This window comes from Castor canadensis, chromosome 11 (assembly GCF_047511655.1).
Source record: "Castor canadensis chromosome 11, mCasCan1.hap1v2, whole genome shotgun sequence".
In the NCBI taxonomy this organism is placed as follows: Eukaryota; Metazoa; Chordata; class Mammalia; order Rodentia; family Castoridae; genus Castor; species Castor canadensis.
The window spans coordinates 112,437,752-112,465,557 of NC_133396.1; the positions used below are offsets into that span (position 1 = coordinate 112,437,752).

A 27,806-nucleotide genomic window follows, 5' to 3' on the forward strand; every position below is an offset into this window, starting at 1 on the left:
GTTAGGGCATTTCAGTGATCTTAGGGCCATTAGAGTTGTTTTTTTTTTAATGTAGAAGGGTGCCACTGTGTTTGGTGCATATATGTTAAGGATTGATATTTCCTCTTGATGAATTGTTCCTTTAATTAATATGACGTGACATTCATTATCTCTTCTGATTGATTTTAGTCTGAAGTCTACTTTGTCAGAAATGAGTATAGCTATTCCTGCCAGTTTATGGGGCCCATTTACTTGGAAAACTTTTTTCCATCCTTTGACTCTAAGCAAGTGTTTATTTTTTTTCAGTGACATGAGTCGCTTATAAGCAACATATGGTTGGGCCTTGTTTTTTAACCCAATTTGTCTTTTGATTAGGGCATTGAGTCCATTTATATTCATTCAGTGTTAATATTGAGAAGTGCCTGTTGTTTCTAGCCATTTTTATTCCCCTGTTGTTTAGTTTTACCTATTCCTTGTTTACTGACCTGCTTGCTCAAAAGGGTTTATTCTTTCTTGAGTCTTCCTGTCTCACTCTAGTTTCATCTTCTGTGTGTAAAAGTCCTTTAAGTATTTTCTGTAGTGCTGGCTTGGTAGTCGTGAATTCCTTTAGTTTTTTCTTGTTGTGGGTAGTTTTAATTTCTCCTTCAATTAAGAAGGATAGTTGTGCTGAGTAGACTAGTCCAGGTTGACAGTTGCTTTCTTTCAGGGCCTGAATTATGTCTTTCCATGACCTTCTTACATTTAGAGTTTGAGTTGAGAATTTGCTGTTATTCTAATGGGTTTGCCTTTATTTGTGACTTGTCTTTTTTCTTTTGCAGCTTTTAGAATTCTTAGTTTGTTCTGTGTGCTCAGTGTTTTGATTATGATGTGTCTGGGGGTGTTTCTTTTTTGGTTCTGTCTGTTTGGTGGTCTGTAAGCTTCCTGCACCTGGGTGAGTGTTTTTTTCTCTAGGTTAGGGAAATTTTCAGCTATCCTTTTGTTGAATAGGTTGTCAGGGCTGTTAGTTTGTATCTCCTCTCCTTCTTCTACACTCCTGACTTGTAGGTTTGGTCTTTTCATGGTTTCCCAGACAGCTTGTGTGTTCCATTCATATTTTCTTAGCATTCTTTCATGATCTTTTACTGTTTGGTCTGATCCTCTACTTTGTCTTCTGTTCCTGATACTCTATTTTCAACTTGCTCCACTCTGTTTGTCAAGCTTTCAATTGAAATTTTTATTTGGGATGTCAAGTTGTTTATTGATTATTTTTCAGCATTTCCATATCTTTATTGATTTCCTCTTTCATATCCTGGATAGTCTTCTTAATTTCATTCATCTGTTTATATTCTCTTTGAGCTCATTTAATTGTTTATTCACGTTCTCTTTGAGGTCAAATACTAACTTTTTTGTTACTTTTTTGAGGTTGTTAATCACTTTTACTATTGTTTTCTGGAATTCATTATTTGATATCTCTTCCTTAGTGGTAGAATTGGCTTTTGAGCGAGTGTGGTGTCTTGCTGTTTCATTCTGCATGGAGATTTATACATCTGGACTTGTTTTTGGTTAGGATTTTAATCTCTTGTGCCCCTGTAGTTGGGGTTTTGAGTTTTTTTCTCCTGGAGCTCCAGCAGTTTTCCTGAGAGGGGTATGCTGGATATGTTACCCCTTGCTATGTTCTTGTTGTGGTGCAGATTACCTCTTTTCTCCCCTCAGAGAGGGGGCTGGAATTCCCGCTTTTTGATGGGGGTGTGGGGACTCTCCTGCAATCACAGTGGGGAGTACTGGGTCTCTGTGCACTGTGGGAGGCAGGAGTTCTGGGGCCTGCTTGCCAGGTGCTGGCTTCCAGGAGCACAGTTGCTGCTGCAATCATGGGAGAACAAAGCCTATGGGCAGCAGGAACCCTGGGGCCTGTTTGCTGGCAAGGCTACCAGGAGCCACAGCAGCTGCTGCAGGCATGGGGGAACCAAGCCTTCGGGCAGTGGGTGCCCTGAGGCCTGCTTGCCAGGTGCCAGCTTCCAGGAGCTACAGGAGCTGCTGCAGGCACGGGGTGGGGACACAAGCCTGTGGGCAGTGGGAACCCAGGAGCCTGCTTGCAGGAGCAGGTTACCAAGAGCCACAGCACCTGCTGCAGGCATGGGGGATCCAAGCCTGTGGGCAGTGGGAGTTCTGGGACCTGCTCGCCAGGTGCCAGCTTCTAGGAGCTACAGGAGCTTCTGCAATCACTGGAGAACAAAGCCTGTGGGCAGCGGGAGCCCTGGGGTCTGCTTGCTGGTGCAGGCTTTTGGGAGATTGGTACAGCAGCTGCTGCTGGCATGGGGAACCAAGCCTGCTGGTTTGCCATAAAACATTTAAAAAAGTTTTTGCTCGAACCTCTGTCCCCCTCTCTCCAACTTCTGAGGAAACAGGTAATTGTCAAATTGTTTTTAGTATTTTTTCAGGATTGAAGGGCCATAAAGTAGATTGCATGTTGAATAGGTCTGGAGAGTTAAGTGGGCATGACCCCCACCTCCCATAAACATCCATCTAAAAATATATTTCAGGGGTCACATCCCTGTTTTGGACATATGTTTCTGTTTTCTGATGAGATTGGATCCTTAGTTGAATGGATCATGAAGGAGCAGTTGCAATTGAGGGGGAAGCTTCTCTACCTAAGACATGGGGAGAAGCTGAGGAAGAGCTGGGGGAGCCAGGGGGCTGTGTTTGGGGGGCTCCAAGACCTCAGAGAGGAGATTGTGAAGAGAAGAGGGGTGGTGGCTGCACAAGGAAAACTTCATGGGAAAGATAAAAAAACCATAAAGGGAATTTTGAAGGAAATTTACTTGTGTGTTAAGATAATGTTCCAGGCAGATCCAAGAATTAGTCCTGTCAGCTGGCTTTCTGGATCTCTAGTACATATAGGTTAAGGGAATAAAATCAGAAGTTAAGAAAATTATGAAGGTCTTGGATGGCAGGAGCATGGACTTGATATCAAATCTCACAATAACAGTTTAGAGGCAACCGTTAAAGCCCAAGATAGGCAGTTTAGGAATAAACTGAGTCCAGTTTGTGGAACATTTATTCTCTAAAATGCAGCCCAGACTGAAATGATAGATAAAGTTCAAGACCTTGGGCAAATTAATGTATGATGGATTCATAGTAGGCTATTAAGGTAATCAAGAGCTATTTGGAACAAATCACATTACCATCAAGTTTTGACATCATGGGGTTTAAAATGCCTTAATGACATTACCAGAGGGAGACACCAAAAGAGCCAATGACAGTGATAATGCTTTTTCCCTTAGTAGGTGTCCTAGACAACATGCTTATATCCATACAAACTCTCTTTCTCTGCCTCTTTGTGTCTTTTTGTGTTTCTGGATCTGTTTCTTTGCCAAAGAAAGGCTCATAGCAGCAGCAGGCATGTTACCTGTCTCACTACCGATTGCCACCTATCATTCTTTACCTATACATCCTCCATCTTTTTTCTTTGCTTCTTTTACTTATACCTTGATTCTATACAGCCAGATAGCCATCATTTTCTAAAATCACTGGTGCCTATTGATTGCTTTCAGAACTCTGAACTTGAGTCTGGAGGTCATTATGGTGGAAGGCTCTCACATTCTCAGCTAGAATGGAAGACAATGGATAAATTGATTTGCTTATGCAAATCTCTTAAGTTGACTATGACAGGACTTGGAGAATACTTCTTCAGGAGAGAACCAGGGAAAGGATTCTGGCTGAATGGGAGAAGGGGACTCTTTTGCCATCTTGTTTGCCAGGGGACTGGAACTGCTTTCCTGTTTGACGTGGAATAGGGAGCCAGTTATGCAGCCAACTTTACAATTAATTCCTCCAAAACATCCAGGAAATTGTATTTTTTAGGGTATATTGAGCAGCATTTTCAGGTCTTCTTTGTCACTTTGTGCTGTGCAAAGGTTAGTCCATCATTTGGAGAATTGCAGTGGGAAGGCATTGGTGGTCAGGGTGCTCCTGAGTACCTTTCTGCAGATCCTTTGAACATATTTCTTTTACCTACTCCTGGTGGCTGTCTGGCTCGTGTAGGTATGGCTTAACGGTCCTCACTTACAGTTTGGAAATTGTATATTATTCTGTTGCCTGTGCCTACTCTCAGAATAGCCTGGAGCCATGGTTTGACTGGGAATATGTCTTATTACTTCTACCCTATTATTGACTCTTTACATTCTAATGCTTCTATTTAAAATGTAGAGTAGAACTTGACTCAGGAAGACATGCAGTTGAGATAGAACTGGATTCCTGGGCCTTTGAGCACTGGCTATATCTGGAAAGACATCAGACAAGGTGTGGTGGAGGATTTCTTAGATGAGATAAGAGAGGAAGTAACTTGACTTCTGATTCTCTAATATTCTTGAATTCTAAGATTCACATGATAACTTATTATTTTCCTACATAAATTTCCAAATTTGTTGTCATTATGTATGTCAAATGAAATATAAAATTTCTTTTATTTCCCTTTCTTCCTGAAAGCTTGTGGTTTACCTGAATTTCTCTTCTGACAAATTTAAAGAACCCGCCTGTGCCAATTTCTTCAGTAGATTAAAGGAAAACTTGTACATGACATGTATAGGTTTTCCCTCTAAATGTGAGCTCATAATTATTATGTAGTATCTTTGACCTTGCATTTTTCCCTCCTGAAAATTCATCATGGGAATCCCTCTTGGTAAGTGGATATCTCAAACCCTGCTCTGTCCATTCCAGCATCCACCAGACACTCATGGCTATTGAGAACTTGAAATGGGGCTAATCTGGGTTTCTAGGATTTAATCTAGAAATGAAAAGAATGTAAAATGTCTTAACTTTGATGTTGGTTGTAGGTAGATAACAATATTTTGTATACGTTGCATCACTGCAATGTATTGTTAAAGCATATTCACCCATTTCCTCTTTTAACAATTGTGACTAGAAGATCTGAAGTTCCTTGTATTGGACAATACTAACTCTAAACCATTCTTTTTTTGACAGTAGTGAGGTTTGAACTCAGGACCTGTGTGCTCTACCACTTGAACCACATCCCTGTCTCTTAACACATTCCTTTAAATAGGTGCATATATTCCAAAGAACTTTACATGAACTATTAAGTTGGCAATCTGTTTCCGTAGCAAAAGCATTTTGTTTGAAACTCTTTCTATAGAGAAGTCTTTTTTTTTTTCTTTTTGTCGGTTTTTTGAGATTATAAGCATGTACCATCATGCCGGGCTTCCATGGATTATTATGGTCTAGAAAATGGCTATTTTTCTTAAAGGCCACATCAGGGCAGTCATAGCTAATGCAAAGTACACATTTCTAATTAGATATTAAGCCACCAGCAAAATCACCAAACTTTACCTGTTGTACCAGCAATTTCACTGAGTAGTGTTCTCTCTGAAGAACTGTCATGTAGGTAAATAATTTTGCAAGGTGTCATGTGTGTTCAGCACTGAGGCTTGAGGTACTGGACTGGCTCAAACAGGTACTGCTTGGAAGGCTTCCAGGAGGTTTTAAATTTGATGTGGAGTCTGGTCAAAGAGAGGCATGTGGTATTGTAATTTGGAAGAATATTTTAGGAAGAGGAACAAACTCATGAGACTCATAGATAAGCTATATGTGCCTATTGTGTCTTCCTATGTTGAAGAATAAACTATATTTTGGATAGAGGATCTGGGTTGGAGTTTGGTCTCAGCTATTTAAAAGCTTCCAGAGTTTGGGTAAGTTCCATATCCTCTCGGGGCCTTGGATTTCTTCACTTGGTGAAATGAGGTAAAATGACTCCATGTGAGTTCATAGTCCATGCGTCCATATGAATCCTTTGTTTTTCTGTACCGTGATGTTTCTTGAAGTTAATAGGAGAAGCTGATGATTTGAAATGAATAATCCAAGACATTTAATTATTTTTAGTTTCTTTTGTTAAAAGTACAGTCCATTTTATAAATATGCAGCAGTAATAAAGTCACCAATATATACATCACCACTTTAAATGAGCTGCATTGTGTTCTTAGTTCTCGCATTTCCCTCTATTCTATGATCATGGATGCTGAGGACTTGGACTTGCTCATTGTTGTATTCTTAGTGATGAAGGCAGGTCTAGGTTTTCAGTCCTGTCCTTAACTTGGTTCCCTTTCTTTACAATATACCAACATGCTGTTTTCCAATAGCTTCACACCTTCTTCATGCATTTTAGTAACTAAATCCTTCCAGGAAAGAAAACTGTTTTAGGAATGGAAAATCTGGGGGCTAGCTATCTTAGACATAAAGTTTGACTAACTCATGGGGAAATATTTATAAGCAGAAACTTCATTAATGACTATTGCAGAAGGTCTTGCAGTCATTGACAGGGGTCTTCTTTAGGGGATTCTGACAGCTCCTGGACAGTGATCCTTGCTCTTGGGCTCCAGTGTCTCTCTGTAATGTCATAGGCAAGAGGAAAAGTAGAGGTGCTTCATGGCCAATGGAGAGCATAAGCCTGGTGGTTCCTGAATTATGTTTGGTCAACTGTGCAGGGTGAATGACCTTGCTGCAAAGCCTTTGTCAGTCACTGGGACAGGGTTGAGTGACTTTTATTAAGCAGACCAAGCATATTTCAAAGTTCCAGATTGAGGCCTCTTGGGGAGAAATGGAAAAGCAAAAGGAGGGAGGGACATTAGAGATTCGAGTTGGGGCAATAAGTTGTGTTATGTATGTGTGTGTGTGTGTGTGTGTGTGTGTGTGTGTGTGTGTGTGTGTGTGCTCACGCCTCACTTTTCAGAAATGCTCAGCTTACTCTGGGCTACCAGGCAAAAGCCACACTATTTTTTTAGGGTATAACCCAGAGGCCATTAAGTACTACAAGAAGAAATTTATTGGAACTCTGATAGTTCTGGGGCTCACTGTACTTTCCCAGAGTTTCACATTATTCATTTCCAGCAAGTAATTTTAGTTGATTGCCTTGTGGTCTTTCTGAATGAGGCATTTTAAGAAATAGGAGAAAATGGAAAGGGTTGGCTCACCATCAAAATATATTCCCTCTGAACATTCCAAGGGTGGTGCACCTGCCAATTTGGGGTGGGAACTTGTTGGAATTTTTGTCTCTGGAGGTTTTTAATGGGAAGCTAGACAACTATCTTTCTTGGTCCATTTAGTTGGATGTCTGCCTGGGACAAGAGTATCAAATAACTTTGTAGTCATTACAAAGGTTCCAGTACTGGCTTTTTATGACTGGGTGGTCAACTCATGAGGGTGTATTAGGCTGAAGATTTTACCTGTCCTGCCATATACTTTAATATTTGGTCCAATGTCTTTTCATTTTGTCTCTCTAAGCAGATTTTAAGTTCTTTGAAGTCTGGGATGCTGCTTTGTACTTCTCTCATATTCTCCATGGAAGAGAGAGGGGTTGGTACAACTATTAGAAGAAGGTTCAGAGGAGATGTGTGCAAGGAAATGGTGAGGTCCCAGGTGGAAGGTTGACTGTTGATGAGGGAACAGATTCCACATATTCTGCATTTATGGAGAAAGAAGCAATATTGCTGTGACTGTGTGCTATGGACTGATGTATGTGCCCTTCACACTGATATATCATAGTTCTAATCCCAGCGTAGCTGTATTTGGAATAAAGAAGTTAAGGTTAAATGCAGTAATAAGGGTGGAACCCTAATCCAATAAGATCTGTGTCCTTATAGGAAGTGATGCCAGACTGTGCCTCCAGTTGCCCTTTCTCTCTGGGCACACACATTGAAGAAATGTCATGTGAGGACCCAGTACAAAGGCAGTTGTCTACAAGTTGTGAATCAGGTCCTCACCAGAAACAAACCTCTGCCAGAAGCTTGATCTTGGACTTTCCAGCCTCCAGAAGATGAGAAAATAAATATATTGCCTTTAAACTGTGCAGTCTATGTTATTTTGCTATGGAAGACCTAGTAGACTAATGCACTATATCTAAATAGTTAATTAGGCATGAAAAAGAATGAGGGAGAGAACACTTGCTAAGGGATGAGGCAAGGTCATCACCATCCACTGAAAGACAGGGATCTAAGAGGTGGGCAGGAAATAGAAGCATTAGGAATACTTATTGCAGGGAATGGTAGTGCGTGCTGAACAGGGTAGTGCTCAGATGAATCTGGAAGCCAGGCAGAGGCAGAGGAGCCAAACCTATGAGCTGCCAGGTTTTGTCTGCAGTGTATAGGTGATGGGTATAGGGAGGAGAAAGGGGATCGGAACATTGACTCAGGGTTGGCACTTTCCTGCCTAATGTGATAGAAAGTCAGGGATGCAAGCTAATCAAGTTTAGCAGGCAGAGAAGACGTCAGAGAGCCCAGCAAGGGCTGTGGTCTTGGCAGAGAAGGAAGAGCGCTGCACTTGAAAAGAGAATAATGGAGGACCCAAGAACTGGAAATACTGAGGGGCCAGAGAGCAAGTGTAGTAGGAATAAGGAAATGAGAGAAGCAGAAGATAGTAAATATGGTCCATGAGTGGAATTGGGTGGTGATAAAACCCTGAGTGGTGACTGTAAGGTTGGGTGGTCCAATGCTGGGATAAGTTGTGAGCGAATTTAGGGAGACCTGTGAATTTTAGGAACTCACTGTAGGGTGGATCGTTACATGTGAGTGGCTTATCTTTGTGGATAAGTGTACCTTCTAGAATTTGATTAGTAGCAAAAACAGAAAGAAGGACTGTGAGGGAGGTCTCAAAGAAACATGGTGGTAGGTGGGTTGCTTTGGGGACCCAGAGACAAGTCTCTTAACCTAGACAAGGAGAGTCAGGTCTGCCATGGGGTGGGAAGGGGAGGGAGTGACAGCTGACATAAATCCTGCAAGATGAGTGAGATTAGCTAGATGGGGGAGAAGCAGAGGAAGAAAGAGAATGAGGTAGGTGAGGGAAATAAACTCTTCAGTAGATCAGTGTTTTATAAATTGCTTAGACCTGTAAAAAGAAAGCTAATCTGGAGATGCAGAGCCTATTACTAAATAACAGTGTGTAGCTTGGTAATTCTCATCCATAACAATAGCCCTTATTTTGCTAGTTTTAATTAAAAAATTCTGGTATTAACTCAGGTTACTGGGAACTGGAATACCCATGGTCATATTCATGACAGATTGTGAAGGCATTTAGTGTATGTTTGGAGAGTCCATGTTCCTTAAGAACATGGTGTGTTCTTCACATTCTGCATTACTAACCCTCTCTCTCTAGATTCATTTTCAGTTACAGGATGAGTGCATTTTCCTTTTACACAACTGAGTTGAAAAAATTGAATGAACAGCCATGAACTGGCCACAAAGAGGAGAGCAAACGACAGAAGATAGGCTTTAAACTTAAGAGCATTTTGACTTCTGCCTTGGTGAGATGCAAATGAAGAAGCATTAATAGCATGTGCTCACATGCTAGATGTGGATTAAGAAAAGAGAAAAGCATTAAGAGAGCCAGAATATCTGTAAGGAAAAAATAGTCATAAAAGAAGCCAAATTTATTTCAACCAAATATCCTTGGGTCATAAATTATTTCCAAGGAGATTCAGCTAACTGACATGATGGACTTGGAACCTGTGTTCCTTTCTCCACCTCATTGTCACTGTGAGCAATGGCTGGATGTGGTGCAGTGTGAAGAGCCCAGGCTTTGGACCAAGATGGACCCGAGCCTATGTTCTCACTCTGACACACAGCAGGTGAACATCTTGGCCTTGAGCACTGTCCAGGCTTCTCTGAGCCTCCATTTCAGATCAGTAGAAGAAAAAGCAAAAGCTTCAGCCAAATGGTGGATGTGAGTGTTGGAAATTATGTGCAAAGTCCTCAGAACAATATTTAACATGCAAGAGGCATTCAGTAAATGGTAGTTATTAGCTACTGCCACTAGCTCTCTGCTCCATAAGTGGCCTGCACAGTCCAGGGAACGCCTGTGAGGGAGGCCTGATCTGTGTGTTGTACGCTTAATAGATTTTGCCTTAAAAATTATTCAAAATGCAAACTGGACCTTTGCAGTCCTGCAGTCAGTGTAAAAGATGTGATTGTGTGTGTGTGTGTGTGCGTGTGTGTTGTGTGCTGGGTCTTTGGGACACTGGGAGCAGTTCCTTTGTCTAAAACACAGTCTAGAAGTCTAGCACTATTGGACTTTTCTCAAACCAATTGAGAGAACTAATCCAACCTTGTGGCAGTGCACAAATGCTTCTAGGATCCATTCTTTTAGAGGGAAGAGAGTGGCTCTTGGTAGTATCCCCAGCTCTGTCTTTGAGGAAGGGCTCAGAGAAGGGGTATCATTGGAGTGGTTGACATAAGGACTGTGACCTTCTGGCAGGAAAGTGTAAGTGCTGAATGTACTTGTCAGAGCTGTTGTGGTGCAAGTCTTCAGGGGGCTCTACTCTTTGTCTCCCTGTTTTAAGCCACGGCACATGTCTAGCTGGGCTTTGTGTTACAGGTCTTTCAGTTCCAGTTGTGTACTTGTTCTGAGTAGATACCAAACTTCCATCTTCCTGTTTGATAAAGGAATTAAATGAAGTTTAGACTTGATTGTTTGCACAGCCTCTAATGAATACAATTCTAAACAAATGATCCCTGTTTTGATGCCCTTAAAAATAGGGAACAAATGATGTATAAGAAAAGCCCCAGAAGAAAGTGATATTAGGATAATATAGCAGGGATCAAGACAAATGGAGGTGGTAAGCTGAATTTGGCTTCATGATTTTAGAATTGAGAAGCACAATCTGCAAAAGGAAAAGAAAAAATTATGGTTTTTCATTTGTTCTAAATTTCAGTATAACACTAGAAACTTGTAAGATCACCCGGGAAAGCTGTGGACTTGTGCTCTTGTGCTCTCTGGGAGGAGGGCAGACCCTTACTTGCTAGTGAATGAAGGTCTGCCTAGAGGCAGGGGGGTTCATTAGGTAACTCGTAGTCTCACACTGTACCTTTTCATTCCTTATTAAAGAGATTTTAAACACTGCAGATTTTAAACACTCATTAAATGTTTAGATGAGCAGATTTCTGGAGCCATGCAGCTAGGAAAGGATCTGTGTTGCCCCAGTCTATGTGAGTGAATCTGGCACATATTGGCAAATGCTGTGGGCAGTTCAGAAGATACTCTCACAGGTGTTGACACCGGGCAGTCTATCCTGGTGGAATGACATCCCTTTTTCAGTCCACTCCTTTTATTCTATTGCTGCTCAAAGCCTCAGGATTGAGAGCCTGGTTTGACATCTACTTGCAACTTGGCCTCCTCCCTGGATGAGGAAATGCTATGGGAATTTCTGCATTGGCCTCACCACTAGGACTTTCTCCTGTCCCTCTGCCCCATCTTGGACCTCAAGGAACTGAATGATGGGGACCACCTGGCACCTGTCCCATTTAGCCCTACTCTGTCAGAGAAGAGTTGTATTAATCTCTTGGAGTTAACTTCTCTGTTAAGAGAAGAATAATTAGAAAATTCACAACGTCCATGACTTTCCTGAAAAGGACTTTTACTTTTTTTTTATAGATTTCAGGAAATAAAATTGTACTTACAGTTCTGTAGCTCACATTGAAATTTGCAAGATACTACATATTAAGCCAGGAAATTTGGCTCAGAGAATCTACATTCAAAGCTATGATTTTAATGATAACTATTTTAAACTGAAAATTTAGCTTGACTAAGAGAAAGATACAAACACACACCTGAGTTTTCCTAGCTGATCACAGACACATTTTTAGCCAACAGGACATAGCATCAAACTTGTCATTGTTTTGACTGGGCCTTGGAGATGCAGAAAATCTAGAATCTAGTTTCTTCCCACTGTGAGTTCTCTGCAGGCATATTACTGTGACTTCATTAATAGATAAGAAAATCCTGAGAAAAGTAAATGTTCCACAAAGTTCTAATCATGATTATTGTGCTCACTAAAAATGAATATGGTAATGAGATATGCTAGTTAATCAATCAATCAATCAATCAATCAGTATCCTCATTATCATGTCGTGGAAACCACCTTTATGTCACATGTCACAGTTCACCAACACTGTTATGTGAGTGCTCTTGTTTGAGTCTCCTGACATTCTCAGAGGCAGACAAATTATCCTCATTTTTCAGATAAGTAAATTGTGGCCCAGAGAAGTTGTGATTTGTTGAGTCTCATAGCAAGAAGGTGTCATGGCTTGAACCAGAAACCAGTACTTAGAAATCTGAGTCTGCTTTTTGTTGCTGTGCCATTGGTATTGAAAATGTATATAGAGGCAATGAAGGGGTCCTGCCGAGAGCCTTATATGACCATATTAAGTGCCTTAGAACCATTCAACATTGTGATCTCTTCATGCTGACCATGGTTGTTGGACTCTCCAGAGAGGGAGGCCAGCCTAGAAACATTGCTTAGCCTGCTCTGCATTTCAGTAATAGGTGCTCATTTGTTCTGATGGGAAGCCTGCTGCTTTCAGATATGGTTCCTGGCAAGCCATGGGTGACATTGCTTTGCTTTCCTCATCTGTAAAATGGGGATGATTTTGTCTAAACCTCCCTCTCTATTACAGATTGCAGATGTGATGTGCCAGCATGAACTATTACATAGACAAACTACAAGATGATAACAAACATCTCTGGCTACGTGGGAATGCGAGAGGGAATACTTTCAAGATATCACTAGTTGATATTTCATAGTGTTTATGAAACATTTTCACATATATTCTCCCTACGTGTGCCCCGGACAATTATGTCTTGTGCATTTTACACATCAGGCAGCGCAGGCTCTTGCACAGGTTCGGTGTCATTGGTAGAAGGCAGAGTTACTATAGCTTCTGACTCTGGGATACCTGTCTTTTCCCCTATGACCCTCACGTAAGGTCTAGGTTAGGTCTTGAGTTTGACTTCAATGGCTAATTGGATTTTATTTTAGGAAATAAAATTTTATTTTATCTTTGAATTAGCACAGAAGTAATAAGAGATGATTCATTGTGATAGTCCCATACATGTGTGCAGTGTACTTTGAATAAGTTCACTTCCTCTGTCATATTTCCATTCTCTTCATCACTCCTCCCCCTTTCCAAACAGTTTGATGGATTTCATTATGCTGTCTTCATGTGCTTATATGTAGTCATCTTCTTCACTCCTTAGCATCCTTATCCTCTCCCTTCCCCGCCCCGCTGATCCACTGGACAGTTACCTGTTTACATTTGTTTCCCATTATTATTATTGTCATCATCATATTCTTCATCGTTATTGTCATCATAATCATTTTCTGTGTTCTCTGTTGCCATACAGAATTGGGAAGGCTTATCTTCCACTTTTTTGGGGGAAGGAGAGGAGCAGCTCCCTAACTAGGGTTTGAGACTTTGCATTGGGCAGAAACACAAGACACAAGATACTTCTTGCATGGTCAAGAACACAGAATTTGTAATGCTGTCTCATGGCCAACACTGTTCGGTGCCTGTTACTCCATGACGTCATTAGGTAAGACAGGAGTAAATGGAGTGTTGGTTCATGAGATTCAAACCTTTAGGCTTACCCTTGTATTTCATTGTAATATTGTTTTTTTTAAAGAAATACTAAGAAATAATTATTGGAAATAATGCAAAGGTCCATAAAGAGGGGATGGGTTAATATCTCAAAGGATTTCTGAAGGACTTGAAGATTAAATACATATAAGGTACTAAAGATGGTGCCTAATATTCAATTAATGTTAGCTATTATTGTTTTTAGACTTACCAATAAAGAGAAATGACTGCCTACATTAAAACTCCCCCTGAACCATATGTCTATAATTATAATGAGCTCTGGGCTTCGCTTCTCGATCTGTCCTCATTTGAGCCAAAGTGAGAGATGATGACAGAACCCAGGTTCAAGGATCTGTCTATCTCTTTCCCCTTTGCTACTACAGATGACAGTTGCTTTAGTAAGGTAGAAGAGGTTGTGAAGGTCAGGATGGCATTTTAAAAATGTTTATGTCAGATTAAGGAAAAACTGAGTGTTACATAATAAAGGATATATTTAGTTTTTATCCCTGATTCCTGGCACAGAGCTTTGAAAATTCACAGGATTTCCTGAGTGATAGAAGTGACTTCATGGGCTGGTGGAGTGGCTCAACTAGTAGAGTGTCTGCCTAGCAAACGTGAGATCCCTGAGTTCAAACTACAAAAAAAGTGTGTTCATTGTGCTAATGCTGTGACTCATGGTGGACCAGGATGAGGACTGGTCACCAGAAAGACCAAGCAGGTAATGAAGGTGTTGACCTTTGGAATGGCTTCACCTCTGAGGGAAGAAGAGCTGGAATTGAGTTCAGTCATGTGGCTGGTGGCTTAATTAATCATACCAACATAATGAAACCACAATAGCTTTGGGACACCAAAGCTCTGTGGAGCTTCCTGGCTGGCAAATACCTTGATGTGCTGACGGTGATGTGCTCTGATTCCATAGAGGGAGGGCATGGAAGCCCTCTTAGACTTCATCTTGCATGTACCCTTTATACCCAACTATGAATACAGCACATTTGCTGTGAGTCATTCAAGCAAATTGTTAAACAAGAAGAGACATGGAAACCCCTGAATTTGTAGCCAGTTCATCAGAAGTGTGGGTAACCTGGGAATCCCCAGCACTCATGGCTGCCATCTGAAGTAAGAGCAGTCCTGTGGAAGACTGAGCATTTAAACTGTGAAATGTGATGCTAACTCAGTAACTGGGTGGTCAGTATCAGAATTTAATTGTATTATAGTATACCCACTTGGGGTGGAAACAGGATTCAGTCACCTGGTTGAGCCAATCATTAGCAAGATCTCACATTCTCTTTCCTATCATCTAGAGAGTCCTATTTTACTATAGAAAAGCTGGGGCAAAATAACCCAAGCCAGAGGCTAGAAACATCCAGTTGCTAACAGATGCCCTATTCTCACTCTCTGTCCTTTGATTTTTGTGAAAAGTCATTAGTAAGGACGGCAAAACCACTTAATTGCCATTTTCCCATTTGTATCGAGGAAAATTTCTACTCCTTGATTGAATGCAATCCTTCCTGGTGTACAAACGATACCAGGGAACAATTGGTTTTCCTCACTTTCTTTTTTTCATTGACTTTTCTCAACTAGGGATCACCAAGGTCATATCCTTGTTGAATAGCAATTTCATTTACAGGGCTTGGAGCTTGTGCAAGTGTTGCTCCTCAGCATTTAAAAGCAACTCATTAATTGTGAGACATGCTAGTCTTCCTCACTGCTTAGATTTTTAAGGAATGCAAATAGCATTTTATTTCAAAACTGGGAAAAACAGCCAAAAGAAAAGTGCCATGAATTGTCTTGACTGATTTAGGTAACTATTGGAGCAAGACACACGAGCATTCTAACCATGGCTTAAACAGCATCCTGTAGGAATCAGAGCCTTGCCTTCCTATGTCCTGATACAGAGATTTTGTTTTCTTGTTTTAAAAAAAATTTAAAATTGATTATCCATCTGCAACCAGTCAGCATTTCCTATTACAGCAGCATATGCTAGCATTTCCTCTTGTCAAAATAAATTGGTGTGGACTTAGGAAATACAGACTCACTGTACTGTCAGCATAATGAGACAAAATAAGAAATGCAAATATGTTAACAAATACATCTCATGCACAAGCACCTCAAGGCCAAATAGGTTCAAGTTTTCAAGTTATGCATGATTTCCAATTTTATTTCCTCATATGACTCTCCTTGGGAGTTATACAGGGGCAATGGCAGCCATATTTGTGAAGACTACACAGAATTAAATATAGGCAAAAAGATCTTACTTATAAGTCCTCTCTAGAACCTCCCCTTTAAAAACAATCATTCAGATTTTGTTGGAACAGTAAAAATATAGCTAAGGGTCTCACGGGGAAGCAGGGGCAGACCCAGTCTCAGCTAGATAAATAGCTCTAATTGTTACATGGGTAGTTTTTCACTAGTTGTCTGACTGCTGTGACTGTATGCATGCCTCTCCTGCAGAGGTAGGTCAACACATTGGAAATCTGCTCTGTCTTAATCCTGTTTGGGAGTCTGGCTTGGTCATTACTCACCTTATCATGTCCTAAGCCTCTGGCTGTAAGAGGGGAATCCGCTGCTTAGGGTGGGCCACAAGAAAGAATTTGGTGGAGAATGGGAAGTGGATTGTGGAGAGAGAGTAAGAGCAATCATGTCGTACTATTTATGCTAAGCTAATGTGCTTATAAGTGTCCCTAGGTAAAAATCCCAACTTCATAACCACAATGCATTCAAACTAGAAAGTGCTCAAATTATTTCTGTTGTTAAGAAACATTTTAATTCTTGTCACACTCATGCTCCTGCATTTTTAATGGGAGGGAGTGTAATTACTGAATGGACATTCATTACAGAGTGCATTAATAATGCATCAGATCTTGCAGTGTTTTCTTATGTTATCATTGCGGTGATGGATTATGAGTCTAAGCAGATTCAGTGATGCCACTGTGATTTATGAGAATGTGATGTCTGAAAGTAAACTCTTTACACAAAGGAGGAAGAAGGAGGTTGTCATGATGGTGGCCAGGGCTTGGTAACTCTGCTGTTCTATTAAGGCCTTAGAAATATAGACTGAACCCATGCATCCTTTATTAGCCACCTGTTTTCTCTGCCTTCTACATCTCCTGGGAATTGTTGTAAGTATGCATATTTCTATTTGTAGTGGAATACAATGGAGCAGAAAGCTGCTTTGTATCTATGTTTATGGTAAAGGTAAAAATTGGAGCCACATTTTGATGGTAGTGTATTTCATGGGGCTAATGGACTAAATACACTTTGATCATTGAAATGATTGATTTTCTGAATTGACTCTAATCTACTGAGACAGACTAAATTCCATTTAAGTATTTATTGAATATCTACTATGTTAAAAAACATAGCACAGAGTAGTTGTTGTGGTTGGATCCATTAGAAATAGCTTTACACAAAACAGAATTAAATAAACACCATCAATAAGCAGTGTTAAAAGTACCATTTGGGGTCAAAGGAAGAATTTATTCACTCTGGCAGCTGTATTCCCTGAAAAAAGAACTGTGGTAAAAGTGTATGTATTAATTCTTTACCAGGGGTGCGTCTCAGGGAAGCAACAGTGAGGTGAGAAGGAAGAGGAAATGCAAGTAATGCATTATCAAGCTGGTGATAGCTTTGCAGAAAACCAGAGGCTGCTCAGTCAGGTGAGCCACCTCCAGAGAGGCTGTATGGAACAGGTATCTCTCCATCCTAAACTAGTGTTTTTCTTTTTTTCTTCTAGAGATTGTATTCAGGGCCTGTGCATGCTAGGCAGGCACACTACCACTTGAGCCAAGCCTCCAGCCCTCGACATCTCTCTATCCTAGAGAGGGAAGTGGAAGAAATACATTTGTAAGCTCTTGCCTCTCTCCTTTAGTCAAAGTCTGCTCCAGAGAAACTAACTTCCTCATAACTTTGAGTTGTGTTACTCAACCTTACAGGAGGTTGCTGGGGAGGTCAGAGCCTCAGTGGGTCCAGTCTGTCCAGTATTTAGGCCTATGCCTAAATACAGCCATTAGCTGTAATGGCTTGGATTTTATGGTTACTGAAGAAATACGAGCTGTCCCTAGGGTTATTTTGGCCTGTAGCTGGGCAAGTAAGTAATGTTAAGGGTGAGGGGAGAGTTGAAGCTGAGAAAACACAGAGTGGTCCATATCTATATAGTTAGAGCAGGAAAAGCTTTAGAGAGAAAGTATCACAGGGGATGGCACTTAGAGTGATGAATGGAACACTCATTCTTCACTATAGGAACCGTCAAGTTGCCAATCAACAGATGAACGGATAAAGAAAATGTGTTATGTGAAGAATAAAATCCTGTTGTTTGCAGCAAAATGGATAGAACTGGAGGATATTATGCTCCGTGAAATAAGCCTGCCACAGAAAGGCAAGAACTGAATGTTTTCTCTCATTTATGGCCGTTGAAAATGTTGACTTGAATGTAGGATAGGGATTAATAGAGGTTAGGAAGGATGGAGGGTGGAAAAAAGGAGGCTGGATTTGATCATGGCATTGCATATGAATGTATGGACATGTAATACTGAACCTCATTAAATGTGTAACTGACACTTGTTAATAAAAATGATGGGTAGGATTTTGAAAGAGATGGAAAAGATGTTCCTAGTGATTTGAATCAAATAAAGACATGAAGGTGATGCTAGAGTGCAGATCTTAAATGTCCCCCAAAGGTCATATGTTAAAGGCTTGGTCCCCAGTTTGGCGCTATTGGCAGGTGGTGGGACCTTTGAGAGGTGGAGCCTAGTGGAAGGTCTTCAGGTGGGTGGGGAAAGGGGTGTTCTTGAGGGGGATTTTGAGTCCCTAATCTCTGCCTTTTTCTCTCTTCCACTTCCAGGTCATGAGATGAACAATTTTAATCTAACATGTGCTCCCACCGTGATGTGCTGCCACAGGCCCAAAAGCTATGGGGCTAAGCAGTCATGGTCTGAAACTTATTAAATTGTGAGGCAAAAATAAATGTTTTCTTTTTATAAGTTATTGTTACAGAGACAGGAAGCTAGTGCAAGTGAGAAAGCAGGACTGGTTGAGGCCAGAGTGAGTAGTCCACTTTGCTTCAGCTCTAAGATATGTGTAGAGGAGAACTGGAAATATAGACTGAGGTCTGCTTAGGAAAGGCTTTGAGATCAAGTGTACCAGTCAGCTATTGCTGTATAACAAATACTAAACCCAAGTGGCATATAACAAAAGCCTCTATTTTTTGCATGTCTGCTGGCCACTTAACACAGCTCTCCTTCAGGTCTGTGGGTTGGCGGGCAGCTTTAGGTCTGTGTTGATTGGGCCTAAGGGGGACGTCATGAAGGGATTTACACTCTGCTCTATACATGTTCACTCTGGTGTGCATGCTAAAGGGGACCAGACCTTTGGAGGGAGAGCTCCTTCTCATGGCAATGACAGAAACTAAAGCTGCTACTGTGTCATGCTCACTAACACACCGAAAGAAGTTAAGTAGCCAAGACCAAAATTGGTGGGGCCGATTTTTCTGGTTCCACAAGACCAGAGAAAGAATGTGGACACACACTTTCTTTCAGCCAAGTAATGACTTGTGACCAACAATTCAACACAGTGGAGTCATGATGAGAAGTGTGGACTCAAACACAGGAATAATATTTTATTCACTATATTTATTCTTTAGCGATAAGCTGAGTGCCTAAAAGATAGTAGGTCCCTAATGTTTGCTGAATGCATACATGAACTATTGCCAATCACTTTGCTTTCAGCAATGTGGCAAACATTGTAAACTGAGTTTGAACTCATTGTGAACTGAGTTTGTCTCCTTGAGAATTAGGTTTCAAATAAAACTCTTATCCAATTAGATTAAATCACTTATTTCAAGATAATCTTTCCAAAACTTTGCTCTTTCATCTCCTTCCCTTATTTAAGAACCAATTATATTTTCTTGGTGGTCTTGACAAAGATTAGTTGACTATGTAGGTGTGGATTTATTTCTGGGCTCTGCATTCTGTTCCATTAACTTATGTGTTATGTATCTGTTCTTATGCCAATACCATACTGTTTTGTTTACTATTACTTTATAATATAATTTGAAGTCAGAAGATATGACATTGCCAACTTTTTCTTTCTCCTGGTTATTTTGGCTACTGGGGGTCTTTTACACACAGATTTAATAATTCTTTTCTGTTTCTATAAGAGACATCTTTGGGGTTTTAGTATTGAATGTATATATCCCTTTGAGTTGTATGGGTTTTTCATTAATATTTTTTCCAATCCATGAGCATGGGATGCCTCTTCTCATTTGTTTGTTTTCTTCAGTTTCTTTGATTGATGTTTTGTAATTTGAATTATAAAGATCTTTTATTACCTTGGTTAAATTTATTTTTAGGTATTTTATTCTTTTTGATGCTGTCATAAATGGCATCATTTTCTTGATTTCTTTTTCAGACAGATTGCTGTTGGTGTAAAGAGATGAAACTAATTTTGATATGATAATTTTGTATCTTGCAACTTTCGTATATTCATTTATGAGTTCTAAAAGTTAATTTTGTGTGTGTGTGTGTGTGTATGCTATCTGGAGTTTTCTATGTATAGGATCATGTCATCTATAAACAGAACGAATTTCACTACTTTCTTTCTGGCTTTGGTGCCTCTATTTGCTTTTCTGGTCTCATTGCTTACATTAGGACCTCCAGTAGACGTGGTGAGAGTCAGCATCCTTGCCTTGTACCAAATCTTAGAGGAAAAGCCTTCAGTTTCTCCCAATTGATAATGATATTAGCTGTAAGTGTTCCCTAAATGGCCTTTATTTTGTTGAGGAAATTTCCTTTTATATCTATTTTGTTGGGAGTTTTTATCATGAAAGGATGTGAAGTTTTCCAAACGTCTTTTCTGCGCATAATGAATTGATCATGTGGTTTCTAAGATCTTTTATTCTGTTCATGTGATGGATCACATTGAACCATTGAACCATTAAACCAACTTTGACCCCAAAGACAGCTCCACTTGGTCATGATGTATAATTTTTTTGACATGTTGTTGTAAGTTTGCAAATATTTTATTGAGGATTTTTGCATTTCTTTTCATCAGAGATACTTGTGCAAAAGAATGAAATTAGAACCTTATCTTACAGCATTAAATAAAAATCAACTAACTGTGGATTAAAGACCAGAAACCAATAGAAAGAAAACAGGGGGAATATCCTTGATACTGGTTTTGACAATAATTTTTTGGATATAACTCCAAAAGCACAGCAACAACAGCAAAAATAAACAGAATACCAGATTAAGAAGCTATTACTCAGCAAAGGATCCACCAACAATTGAAAAGGCATCCAACAAAGTGGGAGAAAATATTTGTGAAATGTATCAGATAAGAGGTTAATACCCAAATTGTATGAGGAACTCCCCAAACCAAATAACCTGATGACCAAATAACCTTATGTAAACATGGACAAATGACTTGAATAGTTATTTCTCTATAGAAGATGATGGATATGTTAATTTACTTGACTGCAATAACCACTTCATTACATATATAAAACATAGTATGTCATTATATATACACATCATTTTGTATACTTCAAATATATACAATAAAAAAGGAGAAAAGTAAAGTCCTTTCATAAAGGGGAAAAAATAACTAATGATATCCTCTTTTCTATTAGTTTGTCAAGCCACACTTCTCTGCCTTACTGTGGATTATTTCACACTGTTCCTGGCACAAACTGTCCTTGTCAGTCCTCCTCCTCCTCCTCCTTTTCCTCCTCCTTCTTGTTTTGTGGTACTGGAGTTTGAACTCAGGGTTTTATACTTGCTAGTCAGGCACTTTACTGCTTGAGCCACACCTCTAGCCTTTTTTCTCTGGTTATTTGGAGATGGTTTTGCTTTTTGCTTGAACCACCATCCCACTATTTCATTTCCCCATTGCTGGGGTCTTAATCAGCCTTTTCCCCATTGACATGTGGTCTCAGGATCCTCCCAATCTTGGCTTCCCAAGTAGCTAGAATTGTAGGCGTGAGCCACTAGTACCTGGTTTACTGCCCTGTCTTGGATAGTTCATGCTCCAACCCACTATCACATCTACTGTGGTGGTCATTTCCTCAGGGCCTTGCCCAGATAATCTGTTTCAGAAAGGGATGTCTCTTCTTTTCTAGGCCCATCTCCATGCTGTTTACCTTTTTGGCTTGACTGAAAATATCTCTTTTTCTACAAAATCATCCAAGATGGGAGCATTTTCACTATTGCTCAATAATAGTCTCATATGGCTCGATCGCATTTGGTCTGTGAATCCCCCAACTGGTTTGTGAATAGTTTCAAGACGGGGTCCAAATCTTTTGCTGCCTTGAGTTTCTTGTGGTATCTAGCATGGTGCTTGATGCAAAGTGGATAAATAATAAATAAGTATTGATGGATTGATCCTATATGCATGAATTGCATAACTAGTGAACTTGGCTACTGACCATCTTGCATGCCAATTAAAAAGGAGATTTCTTAGGGGTAGAATAAAGCCTTTTACCTATCTGTGGCTGCCACCCTGTTGCCCTGATGTACCCTCTGGATCAATACTTTGTGAACTTGACAGCTGATCAGTCTATTATCTCTTCATGGTATATTATCATTTTTATTATCATTTTTGTGGCTTTAAGATGCTTTTAAGGGACTTTAAGGGCAAACCAAGGACCTGGTAGCCACTGTGAAGCTATGGGAGTGGGTCCCCTCTGCTGGAGCTCTGAAGATTCTGTCTTTCAAAGGCCTTGAAGGGAATGCCCATTCTCTTTGGGGCTTTGTGTTACCTCATGCCCATTATGCAAATGAGGTATGAAAACAATAGGCCGTTTTTTATTTCTCCCTCCGATACCATGAAAAGAGAGAACATATGGTTTGATCTCTGCCTGGGATAAAAACAGGTGAACGACATTATCCTGTCTGGTGAGGAGGACTGTGTTTCTCTAACCACTTTCTAAGGAGACAGCTTCTCTCAGAGCTTTGCTGGCTCAGGGGCTCAGAGGGAAGCTCACACAGAAGCTGCCATTTCAAAGAAGGGCTGACTTTTGGCTTTTGCTGCTGACAAATCTCAATATATGCATGAGCTCAAGTCCTCTCTGCATCAGTTTTGCAGTTTGTTGATCTGGAGGAGGGTCGGTCAAAGTGTAAATAATTTTACTTTTTCCATTCTATGCCTTCTTTATATCCTTCTTTTCCTCTCCCCAGGCCTTTTGTCCTGGGTCACCTATTGCTCCAGGATGTTCCCCACCACTCTCCAGGACTCTCCAGTGTCTCTGTGAAGTGTGCAGAAGTGTGTGTTCCCAACATTCTTATCCATGTTCTAAGCCCAGCTAACTCGTGCCTCCTTCCTCCAGGGCCAGCTGTCTGTCATAGTTTAAATGGCTTCATGACGCACTTTTAAAACAGAAATTCCGGGTGAAATACAAGAAAGCACTTTAAGTCACAAGATAATTTTGAGGTGTATGCTTCCAGTATCATTTTTATTCAGTGGGAAATAATTTGTTTTTAATAATATTGGGGTTGGAACTCAAGACCTTGTGCTTGTTAGACAGGCATCCACTATTCGAGCCACACCTCCAGCACATTTTTAGATGTCATAGAAAACTCAGATGGATGTTGATAAATTGTGAAATGTAAAATTAAAATGAAAGATTAAGCTAAAGCATGAGACATAATGAACTTGTCCTCTTGGTGGGATATTTTGGGCTATGACCTCTACTCTCATGTGGTTTTGCTCCTAAAAGCTTTGAAGGGCAAAGCTTACAAACACACTCTAGGATAATGGGAGGCAGCACAGAATGCAAACCAAAAGGGTCAGGGCAAGGTCAGGCAATAGTGAATCAAAGCCTAAGTCAGTCCATGTGTCAGAGGCAAAACAGCCAGAATAAACCCAGAGTCCAGCCAGGAAGATTCTAGATGTTTCGGAAGGGAGACATGGAGTGGGGAGCATAATCAAAGCCTTGAAGACTCATCTGCTGGATCTGTGGTGTACAGCTGCTTCTGTGCGCATTTTTCTCCCTTAAGACTTTTAGGAATGGTCATCCCACTGGAATGTTGTTCACAAAGACTTTCCTTGGTACTTTTTTTTTTTTTGTCAGTCTCTTTTAAGGCAGTTTCTTTACCTTGTTTTCTTCATCATATATTAATAACATGAGGGAATTTCATTGTGATAATCCCACACATGTGTGTAGTGTACCTTGAACAAGTTCACCCCTCCATTATATTCCAGTTTCCTCTTCCCCTCCTCCCTCACATTCTCAGTTCATAAACGTGTTATTAAAATTCCTCTCATGACATAAGCCAATGATTTTCACTCAAAAATCCCTATTTACAATAATCCTTTTTCTAATTTTGAGTCTTACCATAGTGCATTGTCCCAAGATACAAATATTTTCAGGGCTTCAGACAGAGAGATTCAAAATAGGGGTTTTAAGGAGGCAGTTGACACTAGTGGCTGGTGGCTGGTGACTAGTGGGTCAGGTGGTTTTCAATTCGTCACGTTCAAAATTGAGGGAGGGCTAAATCTAGTTTTCAGCTGTAAGTTCATTACAAATATGTTTTGATTATATGAGTTTGACATATGATTCAGGAGTTCAAGAATAGAGTGTCATTCTCATAACTAAACTCCTTTACCAAAGTATGTGAACAGTTTGTGTTTTTGTCTAGAACAACAAAAAAGAAGAAATAGAATAGATTATTACAGGATGATTTTCAAAAGGAAAAATCTTGATGTATACACTCACATACACACACATGGACAATCATGAATGCTAATGAAATCTAAAGGGTAGAATCATGTTTTCTAAAGAGCAGATGGACTGGAGCCATGACTCAGAAGGCAAAGTGCCTAACATACAAGCTCAAGGCCCTTGAATTCAAACCTCAGTACTGGAGAGAGAGAGAGACAGACAGAAAGAGAGAGAGACAGAGACAGAAAACAATCAATAGAATCAGTTCTATTAGCTTATATTTTCATGGACAAGAATCATTTTCTCTACTTTAAATTTGCTGCAGTTGACAAAATTTTTAAACTAACTGTCAAGGATCATCAAAAGCACAAACCTTTATATACCTTCCAGGGTTGGGATTGTGGATCCTGTTAAACAGCACCCAGATTTTCATTTAAAGGATATCCAATAAGCTCTTTTGCCCATGTTGAAGTCTTTTTCACAATATTCTTTTTTTTTTGGTGGCATTTGGGTTTAAACTCAGAGCCTTGTTCTTGCTAGGCAGGCACCCTGCCACTTGAGCCACACCTCCCACAATATTCTTAATAGATCCTAAACTCTACTTATTCTAGCAATAAATGATTTTTTGTCCAAATATAGATGAATTAATTGAAATAAAAGAAAAACAACTTAGCTCTCTTAATATCATTAAGAGATATAGTTGCTTTTTAAATTTACATTTATGTTTAAGACTTACTAACAAAAAATTTAAGATATTCATGCTATTTTGATTAATTGTATGTCAATAATTATAATGATTGCTCAATCCAGAAGGGTAATTTAAACTCTTTAAGTCTTGTAGTTACCAAACATTTAAAAATAAAAGAATATAAATATTTTATTATAGAGAGTTATTATAGAGCAATCAATAAAAGACTTACATAAATAAAATATTATAGTAGGATAAAGTCTGTGAAGTTATGTGATGCAAATGTTCCATTATAAAAATTGTTTATGTATTTTAGAGATGGGTAACAGTGGATATCAAATTATATTACTTAAATTCCATTAACTTAAAAGAGAAATTATTTTAGAATATTGATATTTATAACACCCCACAAGTCACACCCTTTCAACTTATGATGACAATTTTTAGATGTCAATTGAAAGAATGTGAAGGGATACATAGATTTTCAAAAACCTTTTAGGGAGTATGCAGATGAAGGTTTAAAGAGGAACGTCATAAAGAATAACTTTGCATCTAATAGGGACATAACATTTTAATTTTGTAATTTTTTTAATGTAGGATTTACACACAAATGGCATCAGGGTATTTCCCCTGGCAGTGTCAATGGCAGACACTGGTAATTGATCATACAATGCTTTCTTGCAGAGGCTGAAAACACAGCACTTCAGACAAGCACTGCTTGAGTTACACTTTTTGTTGTTTTATTTTTTTTTTTTTCATTTTTCTTTTATTATTCATATGTGCATACAAGGCTTGGTTCATTTCTCCCCCCTGCCCCCACCCCCTCCCTTACCACCCAATCCACCCCCTCCCGCTCCCCCCCTCAATACCCAGCAGAAACTATTTTGCCCTTATCTCTAATTTTGTTGTAGAGAGAGTATAAGCAATAATAGGAAGGAACAAGGGGTTTTGCTGGTTGAGATAAGGATAGCTATACAGGGCATTGACTCACATTGATTTCCTGTGTGTGGGTGTTACCTTCTAGGTTAATTCTTTTTGATCTAACCTTTTCTCTAGTTCCTGGTCCCCTTTTCCTATTGGCCTCAGTTGCTTTAAGGTATCTGTTTTAGTTTCTCTGCGTTAAGGGCAACAAATGCTAGCTAGTTTTTTAGGTGTCTTACCTATCCTCACCCCTCCCTTGTGTGCTCTCGCTTTTATCATGTGCTCATAGTCCAATCCCCTTGTTGTGTTTGCCCTTGATCTAATGTCCACATATGAGGGAGAACATACGATTTTTGGTCTTTTGAGCCAGGCTAACCTCACTCAGAATGATGTTCTCCAATTCCATCCATTTACCAGCGAATGATAACATTTCGTTCTTCTTCATGGCTGCATAAAATTCCATTGTGTATAGATACCACATTTTCTTAATCCATTCGTCAGTGCTGGGACATCTTGGCTGTTTCCATAACTTGGCTATTGTGAATAGTGCCGCAATAAACATGGATGTGCAGGTGCCTCTGGAGTAACAGTCTTTTGGGTATATCCCCAAGAGTGGTATTGCTGGATCAAATGGTAGATCGATGTCCATCTTTTTAAGTAGCCTCCAAATTTTTTTCCAGAGTGGTTGTACTAGTCTACATTCCCACCAACAGTGTAAAAGGGTTCCTTTTTCCCCACATCCTCGCCAACACCTGTTGTTGGTGGTGTTGCTGATGATGGCTATTCTAACAGGGGTGAGGTGGAATCTTAGTGTGGTTTTAATTTGCATTTCCTTTATTGCTAGAGATGGTGAGCATTTTTTCATGTGTTTTCTGGCCATTTGAATTTCTTCTTTTGAGAAAGTTCTGTTTAGTTCACATGCCCATTTCTTTATTGGTTCATTAGTTTTGGGAGAATTTAGTTTTTTAAGTTCCCTGTATATTCTGGTTATCAGTCCTTTGTCTGATGTATAATTGGCAAATATTTTCTCCCACTCTGTGGGTGTTCTCTTCAGTTTAGAGACCATTTCTTTTGATGAACAGAAGCTTTTTAGTTTTATGAGGTCCCATTTATCTATGCTATCTCTTAGTTGCTGTGCTGCTGGGGTTTCATTGAGAAAGTTTTTACCTATACCTACTAACTCCAGAGTATTTCCTACTCTTTCTTGTATCAACTTAAGAGTTTGGGGTCTGATATTAAGATCCTTGATCCATTTTGAGTTAATCTTGGTATAGGGTGATATACATGGATCTAGTTTCAGTTTTTTGCAGACTGCTAACCAGTTTTCCCAGCAGTTTTTGTTGAAGAGGCTGCTATTTCTCCATCGTATATTTTTAGCTCCTTTGTCAAAGATAAGTTGCTCATAGTTGTGTGGCTTCATATCTGGATCCTCTATTCTGTTCCACTGGTCTTCATGTCTGTTTTTGTGCCAGTACCATGCTGTTTTTATTGTTATTGCTTTGTAATATAGTTTGAAGTCAGGTATTGTGATACCTCCTGCATTGTTCTTTTGACTGAGTATTGCCTTGGCTATTCGTGGCCTCTTGTGTTTCCATATAAATTTCACAGTAGATTTTTCAATCTCTTTAATGAATGTCATTGGAATTTTGATGGGAATTGCATTAAACATGTAGATTACTTTGGGGAGTATCGACATTTTTACTATGTTGATTCTACCAATCCATGAGCATGGGAGATCTCTCCACTTTCTATAGTCTTCCTCAATCTCTTTCTTCAGAAGTGTATAGTTTTCCTTGTAGAGGTCTTTCACATCTTTTGTTAGGTTTACACCTAGGTATTTGATTTTTTTTGAGGCTATTGTAAATGGAATTGTTTTCATACATTCTTTTTCAGTTTGCTCATTGTTAGTGTATAGAAATGCTAATGATTTTTCTATGTTGATTTTATATCCTGCTACTTTGCTATAGCTATTGATGATGTCTAGAAGCTTCTGAGTAGAGTTTTTTGGGTCTTTAAGGTATAGGATCATGTCGTCTGCAAATAGGGATATTTTGACAGTTTCTTTACCTATTTGTATTCCTTTTATTCCTTCTTCTTGCCTAATTGCTCTGGCTAGGAATTCCAGTACTATGTTGAATAGGAGTGGAGATAGTGGGCATCCTTGTCTGGTTCC

The 27,806-nt window shown here is 39.6% G+C and overlaps 1 protein-coding gene across 12 annotated transcripts in view; it reads left to right on the forward strand.

Moving 5' to 3' along the window:
* Hhipl2 (HHIP like 2) overlaps nucleotides 1–27,806 on the forward strand; it is a 201,258-nt gene that overhangs the window by 102,911 nt on the left and 70,541 nt on the right. For 2 of the 12 annotated variants that reach the window (XR_012438958.1, XR_012438967.1), the window contains one exon: nucleotides 13,138–16,907. The exons of 6 other annotated variants lie outside the window; for them this stretch is intronic. The gene's annotated coding sequence lies outside the window, so the exon portion shown is untranslated. 4 more of the 12 variants (XR_012438962.1, XR_012438961.1, XR_012438966.1 and 1 more) reach the window with 4 other exon arrangements.